Source organism: Colius striatus, chromosome 10 (genome assembly GCF_028858725.1).
Source record: "Colius striatus isolate bColStr4 chromosome 10, bColStr4.1.hap1, whole genome shotgun sequence".
NCBI lineage: Eukaryota > Metazoa > Chordata > Aves > Coliiformes > Coliidae > Colius > Colius striatus.
Genome location: NC_084768.1, coordinates 11,393,872 through 11,407,364, shown reverse-complemented (window position 1 = coordinate 11,407,364; position 13,493 = coordinate 11,393,872). Strand labels below are relative to the sequence as shown.

The 13,493-nt window shown below is 36.1% G+C and overlaps 1 long non-coding RNA gene across 3 annotated transcripts in view; it reads left to right on the top strand.

Moving 5' to 3' along the window:
- LOC133626215 (uncharacterized) overlaps positions 1 to 13,493 on the top strand; it is a 60,434-nt gene that overhangs the window by 21,715 nt on the left and 25,226 nt on the right. For all 3 annotated transcript variants that reach the window (XR_009819369.1, XR_009819367.1, XR_009819368.1), the window contains exon 2: positions 8,441 to 8,554. This is a non-coding gene — a long non-coding RNA (uncharacterized LOC133626215). The remainder of the gene's footprint in view (positions 1 to 8,440; positions 8,555 to 13,493) is intronic.

Genomic DNA, 13,493 nt, shown 5'->3' with positions numbered 1-13,493 from the left:
ATACAACAATAGTTTGAAAACAAAAGTGAGTCCCTCCTTCCAGAAACAGTATTTGGAATACTGGCATTTCTCTCATTTTTGAGCCTACTACTGTCATGGTAAAAAGAGCACAGTGAGGGCTCCCTAAGGCACTACTCCTTTTTCTCAATCCCTTCTAGGATATATGATAAAGACTCAGAGACCCAGAAGTGTTCTCCACTCTATAGCATCAGCCAGTTCTTTCTGATGAAGTAAATGCAACAAGTGTCAGACTTTCATAAATCATTTAATGTTATCAGGTGTCTTCTGTTCCGTATTTTACAAACAAGGAACCAGAAGTGTAAAGCTTTTTTTTTTTTTAAATTTAATTTCTACACTGAACAGCTTTGGAAATTAAATGCCTGAACTCACATATCCTATTGGTAATCCATAGCTTTTACTACATGCTGGTAGTGCAGAACCCTTTTTCACTTGCACTGCTTACTGTCATTCCAGAGAGCTCTTGCACACACTAAGGTGTTCTTTTCAAGAGCTGGCCAATAGTGATGGTGGCAAAAGTAACATTTTAGGCCAATTCTTTCATTTCAGGCCATCTATCTGCATGTATCTATTTTTAAATTTACAGTACTTTTACCTATACAAGCATTACTGCATTTATAAGGAGGATGAATGGGAATGTCTTCTTTAAACTGCATCAAAATTAACTGACTGATTAAAAACAATAAGCAGAGCATCACAACTTTTGTGACTTAAAGTCATTTGTAAAACAGTTCCTATACTAACGTGAAGCACTATAAAAATACACCCTTACAATACTTAAATGCTACATTATTCGTTAGAAACTTTAATCTTTCAAGTTGAATGCAAAAACATTTTCCTTCTTTTGAGTCAAGTTAGGTTTCCTATAAGGACCTCACTGTTGAATCAGAAATAAATTTCTCTTTACCTTTGAGTAAATTAGACAATAAAAAATAATTTTTAGATGGTGAAGGAATGAATCAGATCTGATCACACAAAGAAAAATGGACTCAAAGTATTTACAAACCCAAGAAATACTATGTTAAAAGGTATGGAGTTCTCAGGGTATCTACAGTTACTGTCAACCTTGAAACTTTAACAGAGTGGACTTTGGGTAGTACCCTACAAAAAGCCCAGCCTTCATCCTAATGGAAAAGTTCACAGGGACTACCAAATCAAATAAGCATGAAATATATACATAATATCCTGGAAACTGCTAATTAGAGTGTTTCCCTCAGAAACTAGGTACCTCTAAGATTTAAGATAACAGAACTCTGCTACCAATACCCAGTCCTGTTAAGCCTGTAGTTTTTCATATTAGTATCTTTCAGATTAAACTGGGTCTACATCAGGAACCTATTTTACACTATTCTATTATTTACCATACTTGTTAATCTCTCTAAAATGCACATTTAAACGATCTACATGTACTGGTGCACACAACATCAACAGCTTATATTCTGACAGTTGAAAGAACTCAAATTTTCTGCTGATGGAACACCTTTTCCCTAAAAGAAACATCCTAAATGTGAAAAATTCCTCCTTAGTTATGCAAAACACACATCAAAAGCTGAAGACAAAGATCAGGCTCGAGATGAAAATTTTCTCTGTGATGTGCAATTAAGATACTCAAATTGTTTATTCAAAAGTCTTGTATGTTGTTTTCTTTTCAATTAGAGAAATTTTTATACCTAGATCTATTATATGCAGCATATAAATACCTAATTTTTCAAGGTCTAATTTTTGCCAAGTTTTGCTGTATCAGTTATGTATAACATAACTTTTCTGTGGTATTGAAAATGCACCTTCCCCCAGGAATTGACTAATAATTACAGTTCTGAACTAGGGAAAACACTTGACATAATACTTTATGGTTACCCTGAAAGCATACCTTCAACAGTTGTGTTTTAGATTCTTTTTTTTTCCTATTACAATATTTATTTGAAGTGACATCTATGATATTTATTTGCAGTAAGAATCCAAGGCTTGTGTCAAGTAGAAGCATACTCTGTCACCTGTCTCATTTAAAAGCTGTAAGTCTAGCTGGATATTGGTGTGGATGATTCAAGGTGACAGAACTCAGTACTTTGTACAGGAGGATAATGCACTTAGGAAATAACAGAAGTCCAGTTATAAGTGATGTAAAATCTCATTGAGTTGAGTAGAAAAAGCTTCTGCTTATAGTTAGGTACATATGCTCAAATATCTCATTTAATCAGCCAACAAGGAAATAATATCTTGTCAGTAAACATTTTTGACCTGATAAGCTATCATAAATACCGTGTCTTCTCTTTGGATATAGTCTGTTGCTTTCATAGTATTAGCTACAGTCAGTGGAAAATAATAAACAAAGTTATGGGATACAGTGCTGTGATATCTTCTTTGAATTTGCTGAATTCCTTCCAAAAGGCCTTATGGACAGACTATTTAGTATTCACCGCCACACTGCTGTACAGCAACGGCTGTTAATCTTCTACAATGTACAGAAAAGGCGAAACATTAGGTCTACAAACAGGCTTATTTTGGCCTATCTTGTCATTTTTAGTAGATGAGCTGCTGGGATTTCTGCAGGGGAAAAAAAATGTCTAGTAGTTAACTGTAAATTAAATAGCTAAAGTAGGAATTTACTGCCTAGGATATGTAAGAATTAGTGAAACAAACTCACTTTTCTTCTCTTTTCAAGGTCAGTCCTAAGATGACATACAGTTTGTATTACAGTCATATTGTATAGTCAACATCTCAGACGATGAACCCAGAATTCAACAAGGAGAGACTTAAGGTCCAGCACAAATGCAGAGTTAAATGTGCTTTCAGTCTTTCTGAATATTGTATTCAGTCATTGTTGCTCCCTAAGAAAACAACCACCATCCCCAACCACACACAGAAATCCCCTCTTTTTCCTTCCCCCAACAGTGTAATCCAAAACCCAAAGAAAGTCCTAAGTATGGCAGGCAAGGGAAAGACTGATTTTTTTTGTCATTGCAATGTGGAGTTACTGAAATGGTCTTAACTCAGTGAGATAAATAGCACTGCTTTGGTTTTACATTGGTACAGAAGAGATCGGGATCTAACCCCCCCTTTTGTTGTTTAACTGATTTTAATGAGAGGAATCGAGGAGAGGGGGGGAAGGGTTTCCAACTACTTTCTGAAAAGGTATCTTTGAAGGGAAAAGACAATCTTCAAAAAGGAAGAAAATTAAAAGCTTTTCCTCATTTCCTTTTATTTCTTATCTTCCTAAAATACATATACACAGTTTGTTCCAGGAAATGTCTGAAATGCCTTCTGGTAGCTTTTAAATAAACAAAAATCTCCTTTTGAGTTCAAAGAGCTTCAAATAATGATGGAGGAAGAGTTCTTGGATTATAACACAGATGTAAACAGAGGTCAAGAATCACTCTCAATAATTAAAATGCATTATCATTACTTTTGGACATTTAGTCCACTATCAGATGGCTGAATTAGATGTGAACAAAGCTCTAATGCACTTCCAGAGCAATCTTTTCCTGTACACTAAAACCAGCAGACCTCAGCTACATTTCTCAGCTAGGAGCTAATGTTTCTGGGTACATGTTACTGTTTCATTTGTCAGTAAAGCCTTATTTACTTGCTTCCTGTTATTAATTATGGGAAACAGGATCTCTTCAAACTGTAGGAGAGGCTCTTTTAACTCCTGTCTAGACTTAAAGGAAAAAAATATCGATGAGCCCTTTAATGTTTGTGCAGACACATAAACTGAGCAAAAAAACCCGTCGTTACCTAAAACAGCTTAAGACTCCTTATCACACATTCAGAAAAAAATCCTTTAAATCACTTGGGCTCACATCCTTATTGTTAGTCACTGAAGTAAGGTTTTCTTTCATAGTTAGATACTTTCTTCATCTGTCACACTGATTAATTAACAGCGCACAGTATGAGCTCTGAGCTTAAATAGCCTACTGAAATGAGGAGGAGAGATCAACCTTAATATTCCATAAAAAGCTGAAGAAAAATGCTTTCTTTGGTATGAAGGGATCTGTCTTCCAATAAAGAAAACTAATTTGCGTTTGGCTACATTACACAAGGAGATGAAAGTGCACAGCCTGTGAAGAAAGATTGCAGCAGAGGATTAGAACAAAAGTTACAGAAGACTTAAACGTTTAAATTAAGCTGTTAGTTTGGAACAACCAGGTCCTGAAAACCAGTTAAATAATTTTCATCACTGTTAAAAAAAAAAAGCTAGTTTATCAACACACAATAAACAAGTCTATAAACACAGTACCATTGCCTGTACAGATATATGGGGAAAAGGCATGCAATTACATGGAGAGCTGTTAAAACCTTAAACCCAAAACTGTTTTTTAGCCAAAACATTCATAGCTTCTCCTCACACACACCTTTCCCACTCTGTTACAGTCTGGCAATTATTTCAAGAGTTCAACTTTCAACAGCTATGAGCTCTCCCCCTTTTTAAGCCCCTCTAATACTGCTGAGTGGACAAAAATTACAGATGCAAGGAAAGCTGACAAATGAGTGCAAGGCCCCTCCTTTCCAGTGCCTCGACAGTCAAAGCTCCTGCCAAAACATGCCTGGAAGCTAGCGAGGAGACAAAGACACAAAGATTCCAGTTTCTCAGGGAAAATAGATTTCACGTAGAAACTACCAAGGGAGAAAAGAATAGCACACTGGCACTTATGTTGCTTCAAAAGCAGAACAGGAATGACCGTTTCAAGAAAAAAAATGAAATCATATTTGATCGTTCAGTAAGCTCAACAAATACTGTTTAAACTGCAAAGGGCCATGGGGGGTGTGAGAGGGGGAAGTTCCCATAAAGGCTGGAAAAACATTTTCAGTCATGGAGAACCTTCAGTTCAACACGACCCAAGCTAAGAGTTCACTGCGGTTGCTCTAAATCATCTCCTAATAATAGTGTAGTACACATGCAACCAAAACAAAGTAAATCCAGGTTTTTTAACTTAAATCTGTTTGAAAGTGTTTGCTATTAAAAGATTCTTCCCCTAGGGTGTCATTAATAAATTTGCAATGAGTTTAAAACTCTGGCACCTAAGCACTTCCAAGTTTGTAAGCTTTTCATAGCAAATTTACTACTTTTGGCTTGTTATGCTCTCAAGACTGACACTCTTCACTGAGCTGGAATGGGTCTGTTTGTGAGCTGTGGGATCAGCAGTGAGTTGAATGCAGGCAAGCAGAGCAGAAGAAAAAGCAAGAACATAATTTCTCTTTGAAACTAGTCAGGACATTTGGGAAAATGCAACTGATGGTGGGAAGATTCAGGATGTTTCAAGTTTCTCACCAATTTCAAAATAAAAAGGATATTTACAATGATAGCATGAAAGATAAAAGGCTATAAATTACCTCAAGTGTGATTCCAATCCACTAGGACTCAGCAGCAGAGGTAACTACTGTTAAAATAACATGAGCTCACACCACACTTGGAATTTCGGAAGTAGAGGCGTAAAATGGAGGCTTACTCATCAGTAAGGTTTTCAAAATGCCCCCATCTCTGATAATTACAGCTCATCAACATGTAGCATTATCATAAGCATAAAGTTTGTAACAATCTTTTTTTTTCTTTTATGTAAGGCTGCTTCTAAGTATTACACAAATTCAGGTGAAGTCTTATAGTCTTTCAGCAGACAACTAATGCAGTTAGAACACAGAAAACATTGTGTAATGAAAATACTGAAAACAGGAGTGAAATACTGTGAATTGACAGGTTTGAGATTGAGGATAAAACACAACTGAGAGAGCTCTCTGAAAGGGGACTACCAGGGACCTCCCCTACCCCGCAGAGAGTGCCACAGGCAGCAAAGCCTAACTCTTTACCCACTCCTCACCCTCATATTCCCCATCTCTTGTGCTCAGACACACACTGTGGCATCTCCCTTGCCCACCCAGACTCAGGACATGAGGATGTGGCACAGTTCTCATTCTGAAGTCACGTGCAGCCTCCCAGCCCTTACTCTTCCCTTGTCTACTCTGATGATAGGCTTAAAGGAGAGGCTCATAATCCTTTGACTAACTAATAAAACCACTTCAAGAGATCAATACTGATCATTATATAGGGTTTGGGATAGTCAAGAACAATATATGAAGAAAAACATTATGCTGAGGAACAATCCTCTTCTCCTTATGAGGTGAAGGACAAGGAACATAAGAGCAAACTTTGAACATTACACATTCAGTTACAAGTTTACCTTTATTTTCTTTAAATTTCTTCGTGTATCTTTGGCTGATCACACTGTCCTCACATTTGAAAATGCTTAGGCATTTTCTAAGCCTTTGTAGCCAGACATTATCTAAATGCTTTTTGTGTTGGGGTGGGTTTTCTTGTTTTTTTTTGCATTTTACCATTCAAGCATCACTCAACCCCTTCTCATCTCATGTTCCTGCCACCACAAAATTCTCAGATAACTTGTCATCCTCTTCATGCTCAGTGTTTCCCATTTGGTCTCCATTCTCAACCAGACTAAACCAGCACAAAGTTTTTATTGTCTTAGTGTAAAGGGATGCTAAATGTTCACTCACTACTGAGATGGCAAAAAAAAAAATAAGGTTGCATGTACCGCTTCCATCTTCTTACTGATACTTTTTTTTGTCCCCCATCAAATCCTCATTAAGTGGATCTCATCTTCCTCCTGTACTCCACCCACAGGAAGTACAACTTCTGCACTTGAACACACAGATCAAGAGTGATTTGATTGCCCGATTTCCAGAAATACTGCAAAGGGAGAGTGAGTTCTGAGGCCAAACTGTGGAAGGACTACTAATAGCAGAGCTATGTTAAAAAAAAAAAAAGGGGGGGTGAGCAGAGAGTAGGGGGAGCTGCAGTTGACTTTGTTGACTTTGCAAAAGATACAAAACAGAGTATTATATAAGAATTCAGGTTTATGAATATTTGCAAAAATACTTTCTCTTACACAGCTAGTAAAATCATTTTTCAGACTACCATTACAAAGGAATCTTTTAAGGGAAAACCTCAAATAGTATGAAGAGACACCGCAGCAGCGAAAAGATATAGCTTGATTTCACGTAGGTAGTGGCTTATTCTCTCACTCAGTTAACACTGTTCATATTTGAATGCTTTTAAAGATTACTTGAAAGTCAAACCATAGAATGATTTCAACCTGCAAAAGCTGTTGAAAGTCAAAAAGAAATCTTGCATCTTTGTCTAATGCTTTTCTTTGCAACTGAATTCATTTTAATGACCACATGTCCCAGCAGTACGTGGCACAGGGTTTGAAAAGGAAGGAGACTTAGATATTAGTTGGAACTGGTACAGCATAGGTCTTTAGCATAAAATTTATTAGCATTAATGGGCATTATGTAATTAAAACACTCTGCTTTAATTTCTTGAGGGTAACAGGGTTTTTGTTTTTTTTTTTAATGTCCTATAAAACAGACAAAGAACAAGTGTGAGAATTTTCAAAGCTGCTCAACAAATTTAAACTTGCATGTTCCTCCGTTAATAGTAGCAGAGGTGTAACTGAACAACATGGATCTGAATGTCTCAAAATGTCTTCCATGAAACCACATGAAAGTTAATACGACAGACCAGTTTTTATTAAACATATACTGTGTAATTATGATATTTTACAAACCATAAGCTATTGAGTGATCATGAGCTAAGCAGAAACTATAGATTTTTAAAGATTCCTTTTAGATTTTGCATACTACACTTAAATGACCCTAGATTTATTTAAATGAGTCCAATTTTATAAAGTGGTTTTAACAAGCAACTCGAGCCCTGGTATTTTCAAAAGTGAATACCAGGAATTTTAGAAGGCTTTGGGAATCCTATCACCTAATGCACTGCACTTCAGGGACAGGTGACAGCAGTTTACATAGTTCCTTGGGTGCCTTTCAACATTGTAGAGTAAAGTTGGAAAAAATTTCAGAGCTAGTAAAAACTATCTTTTTTTTTTTCTTTTAAGATTTCATCAGGATTGGTGCATGTTACCAATAAAGATCAGACTATTAATTAAACCTACTAATTCAAAACTACACTGTGGAAAAAGACCAATGCACACGGTTTAACGTGAGTTTTCAGAACTGGATCTTACCAACACTTATCTACAGCCCTGAAAACACACCTAGAGCTCATTTTCTGTCTATTTTTTCTTCCTTTATATATGTTTGAATCTCATAAGAACAGCAAATCAAGACAGCACAAAACAAAATCACTGACTTATGATGTTTAAAGTATTGAAAACATAAGACTTGTGTTCTGTTTAATATTCAGAGTAATCTAATTTCATTCAGAGCTAACTTGAAGCACGACATTTTACCTGAAAATACAAATAAAAGTATTAGTACAAATAGCACAAATACACTCAGACCTTTACAGCGACGTTATTCCTGGGGTGATGTCAAGACCAATTATTGGTTGATCTATCAAGCATATCCTAAAGTATTACACAATATCCTTTATTTCTTTGTCTTCTAGACAAATCACCACAGAGATACAAACCAGCAAATGAAGTGAACTGAGGGCAGTGTGACCAACATCATCTGTGTCGGTTCACCAGAAGTCGATGAATCATGTTATCAGCTCTCCAAGGTACATCCCAGAGATTAGTTGGTTGTGCTATACAATTAGTAAATGATTAAAACAAGCTGTTTCCTTCAATCACATTAAGGTACTTGCAGCAGTGAGAGCTATTACATTCTACGGAAGAGTTTACATTCCTAAATTATGTTGTTTATTAGCACTTCATTAACAATGTGACACCTCAGCCAAATGATCACACAGTACAGTGATCTCAGGTACAAAGAAAAGATCACTATGAAACTCCACCTCCTTCATTTGGTCAAATCAAGTTAAGTACATCTGAACTACAGATTGCATAGAAATGTCTGAATGCTAGTTTTCATCTCAGGCTTCTTGTGTGTTTCATGCCAAATCCATAAGCTTTCTTCAGAGGAATCAAAACAACAGTGTGGAAATTGAAATAAACAGACAAGTTTGTAAATGGCTAAACAATTACTTTTCTTTTCATAAGAACAGTATGCCAGGTAAATGATGCCTTCTAATACAGCACATGAAAGTCTCAATTATAGAAATCATTATTCTAGGCACTATATGGCATTTTATATTCCCAGCAGGATGTTTTTCCTCTCATCAAGAGTTTCCAAGTCTGTTTAGTCTTGCTGTATATGCGAAATATATTTAAGGGCCCCCCAAAAGATCTGCTAATTAAAAAAGCCTAGTCAAGTGGTCAGACAGACTGGAACTTGAGGATTATAGACAAAAGGGATGAAATGAAGGCTTGGAAACTATAATTTCTTTTTCTGTGGTAGCAGTAGAAGCAGCTGTAATAGACCAGGCAAATTAAAGATGTGGCTGACTAAGCCAGCAGTCTGGAAAGAAGACATTGCAAAAACATAACAAGTCATCTGCACCCCACTTTTAAAAAGCCAAAAGTGCTGACCGTTTCTTTTTCTCTCTCTTCCTGTTATTCTTATCTGTCACAAATATCCTCCAGCTGGTACCCTTCCAGCCCTTGCTCCCTAGTTGTAATTTACCACCCCCATCTTGAGGAGTTAATAGTAATTCCTGGGACTGTGGACAAGTGCTCCATAGTGGGAGCTGTCAGCAAACAAGAAAGAACATTTTGAAAAGAGCAGGTGAAATAACAGAGTTGCAGTTCTACTTGTTTGAGGTTTTGGTTGTGTTTTTGGGGTTTTTTGTTCGTTTTGTTGTTTGGTTTTTTTTTTTTTACATATGAGTTGTTCATCAAACATGTAAAAACAATCTTCCCATACTGAACAATATTTAGCATTCCTTGAGAGCAGTTTCATCTGCCCAGTAAAGTCAGTCTCTACAGAGAGCTCTCCAATTAAGAACTAGACAGATTGCTATCACATTTCAGATACTTAGTGTATCTTGTAATTAACTAGTCTCAGCAAAAAATGCCTTTCAGTTTTTAGTCTGTTTACCTTGAATCACTAAGTTAAAAATCATTGTGCCATGAATTAATAATTCACGTATATTGTTTTCCATATCAGAAAGTGATGACGGATTTATGAATTATAGCAAAATAAGTTACTCTAACCTCAAAACAACTATTTGTCTTTCCTCGACAGCAGGTATAGACTTCTGCTTCCTCTGTATTTATTTGTACTCAAACCTCTCATTTCAGATTTGTGGTAGATGCATTTTTTAAGTGCTGACCTTTCAGTACTACTCTAATGATGTTAATGTTTCTGCACTGAATCATTGCATCTAATTTGAGGCACACTCAAGCTCTTTGCAAACAATTATTCATTAAATACATTTTTTAAATGTTTGAGATTCATACCATAACTCTTAACAGACACAAAATTGATAGAGCCAAATTAAGTGCCCCATTTCTTATCAGAAATTCATTTTTGGTGGCATGGGGTCTTTGTCTGCTGCCTTTAAATGAAGTAAATCAATTGCCATTTTGCATTTTCATACAAGTCTAAGAATGAGAGAAAAGCAAAAGAATTCTAAAGGTTAAAACTCATATTCAGTGTAGCCTTCCTCCCACCCCTGGCAGAGAGGGTATTTAGGAGGCTTTTTACATCTCCCACGCAGTTTCTCTGCTTCATCAGCAGAAGCCAGCTGCTGATTCTTTCAAGTCTAGTGGTTAGTTGACATTTACCAGTAGTTTATGGTTTCCATTCTATCTTAACAAGGAAAAATATCTAGAAAATTACTTAAAGAGTGTGAAAATTACATCTTTGTGTTTATAATTCCCCAAAAGTGATGGGGCCTGCAGCCAAGGCTTTTTGTGGAGCACAAGGAAGGGACAAGACAATGCTGTGCACCAGCATAGAGAGGAGCAGTAAGTTCTGGTTTTACTGCTATTATTCATTCTCCCAGAAAACACCTGCAACTCTTGACCAGAAGCGCTGATTTGATTTTCTTTTAATTCTTACTCTCCAAAAAACACTATATATTGTTAATTACATTCCTGACTTCATAAACTTGGCAGCATTATTTTGCAACAGCTATGAAAAGAAAATGTCCTGCATACCTATGATACTATGATTGCAGTGATGGGAGAAGCAAGATGTCTAGGACACACCACAGAAAACACTTCGCTTCTCCTGAACAAGAACATCAAATGCATCTGAAACTCATCAAAAGTAAGATAACTAAATCCTGCAAACAACTGCCTAAGTGCACTCATGCAAGAGATTGCCACTACATTTTAACTCTCCATACATACACTGATGCAACCTTAAGGTCTGACTTACTTCCCAGATAAACACATTGATAGAGGACTAAAGTTTGTCTTTCTGAAATTTATTTTGAAAAGAAACTCAATTATGAATGTTAAATATATTATTCGTATACCAAAGCACAGATACAAAATAGTGTCATGCCTGCTATTTCAACAACGGGCTATTCTAAAATTACTTTCTAATTAATAGGTATTAGAAACTCATAATAAAGAAAATACAGATGGTTCTCTTTTAGGGCATTTTCACACATGAAGGAATCAGAGGAAACTGGTGATTTGATAAGCAAAATCTCTCCCCAAATTGGGAGGAAAAAAAAGCCATACCTGTAGTTTAATAGCCTGCTAAAACCCTCAGTGAACCTAAGCTCAGAAGTCAGACCCTGGTAGTACTGTGTTTATTTAATGGAGTTTACAGAGCACATACACAATCTTTTATCTGATATTTACTAACAAAGAGCTTTAGAAGAGGTAACATTAACAGGATTGCTGTAGATATGAAAAGGAACCCGGGACATGCAATTAGTGGATGACTCCACACTTTATCTGATGTGTTTAGAAGCCACAGAAGAAAACCATCCCAGACAACTCAGTACAGAGTGCCAGGGAAAAAAAAAAAACAAAACATACTGACTTTTTCTAGGTCTAGGTCAGGACATTTGAAAACGTGATTCCTTTTTCCTAAATCAAGGCTTTCATGACTGAACATCACAGAGACAGTTATAACAATCATACTGGCTCACAACATCTGCAGGAGCTCAGTAGTCCAGCTACTCAATGCACACATGTTAAAGAGGCAGCACTAAAAACTGTAAAAACAGGTCAAAGCAAAACCAAAAAGTACCTGAAATGAAGAAATTCACTGGAATAAAATGCAGAAGCAACCTTTTCTCCAGTCAGCAGGCTGAAAGCATCAAGAAAAAAGGCAGCTTGCAACAATCCACGCACAATACATCTTGAGCATTACTTCCTTTTATTGTGTACTGCACTTATAGGGCACTAGATTTTTCTAAACAGTATCCAAAGTGTACTTTAAAGTCCAGCCAACACACATCTGAATGTCACAGCAGCCTTTCAAGACAAAGTTATAGTGCTATGAGTTTTAAGACAGACTGAAATATTTCAAAGAGATCAAATACACTCCAATACTACCTCCTCCTGTTCCCTTCAGTTAAAAATCAAGAGCACCTTATCTGGAAAGCAGAACCTAATTTAAAAGTGTTTTCTAAAGAAAAAAGGAGAAAAGCACCAATCACTAAACAATATGGAAACCTATCTGGAGATGGACAGCAATGTCTGTTTCTTTTTTGCCAAGTAATGATTCAGAAGCACAGCTAAAATCACATTGAAAGGAAGAACATGAAAACATTAAGTACTAAAAATGAGGTCTATCCAAGGAGAGTATGATCCAACCATCACCTTTCTTTGCCCACTGATAGAAGCTTTAAAGAAAATCAGACATACATGTATTCAATTACATAAAATAATCTGTAATATCTTAGCAAATATCTTTAACTTTTTGAAAGACACTTTACTGATTTGAGTTAGAATTCTTACTTCAAAAGAGATGCTGTAATATTTGAGAAAATTAAGATAAGTTTTAGCACAAAAGAGATTCAGAGATATCAGATTATTTTTGTTCTTCCATAGAGTCACTTTGACTTTATGAACAGAATTTTTTTCTCATGCTTGTTTTTTTCTGTTAGATTCTGTATTTTTAAAAGCAGACCTCATTGTCATCATCGGTTCTAGGTTTCACTATGCATAAAGCAAAATATTAAGTACATCTACAAGTGCACATGCATCAAGATGATTCTTTGCAAGACTCAGTAGATTAAATGCAAAAATTCTCCACTGCTTCAGAGCTCTTCAATCACAAATATAGTGCCCTCCTCTCCATATATGTTTTAACTCATTGCTAACAGTGAAGTCTATACATTTTTACTAGACATGAACATTGGATCTATGCGTTACTGTTGAGACTGATTAGAAAAGAAGGTATTTCTCACAGATAGAAGAGATTGATTTTTTTTATACTGTTACACTAAGAAGTACGACTAAATTTATTTTAATTTTCTTTTGGGGAAAGAGGGTCATGACAAAGGAAAGAGGAGAAAAAAAACTAGGCAGCATCATCTCTTTCCAGATAAATAGTAGCCTGATTGTGAAGACTTCCACACAGAATATCAGAAACTCAGGTTTCCAGGCCCTTCTCCAACAACAACAGAGCTCTGACATTCCAGAGGCACACCAAAAAAAAAAAAACAACAAAACAGGCCATCAACTATT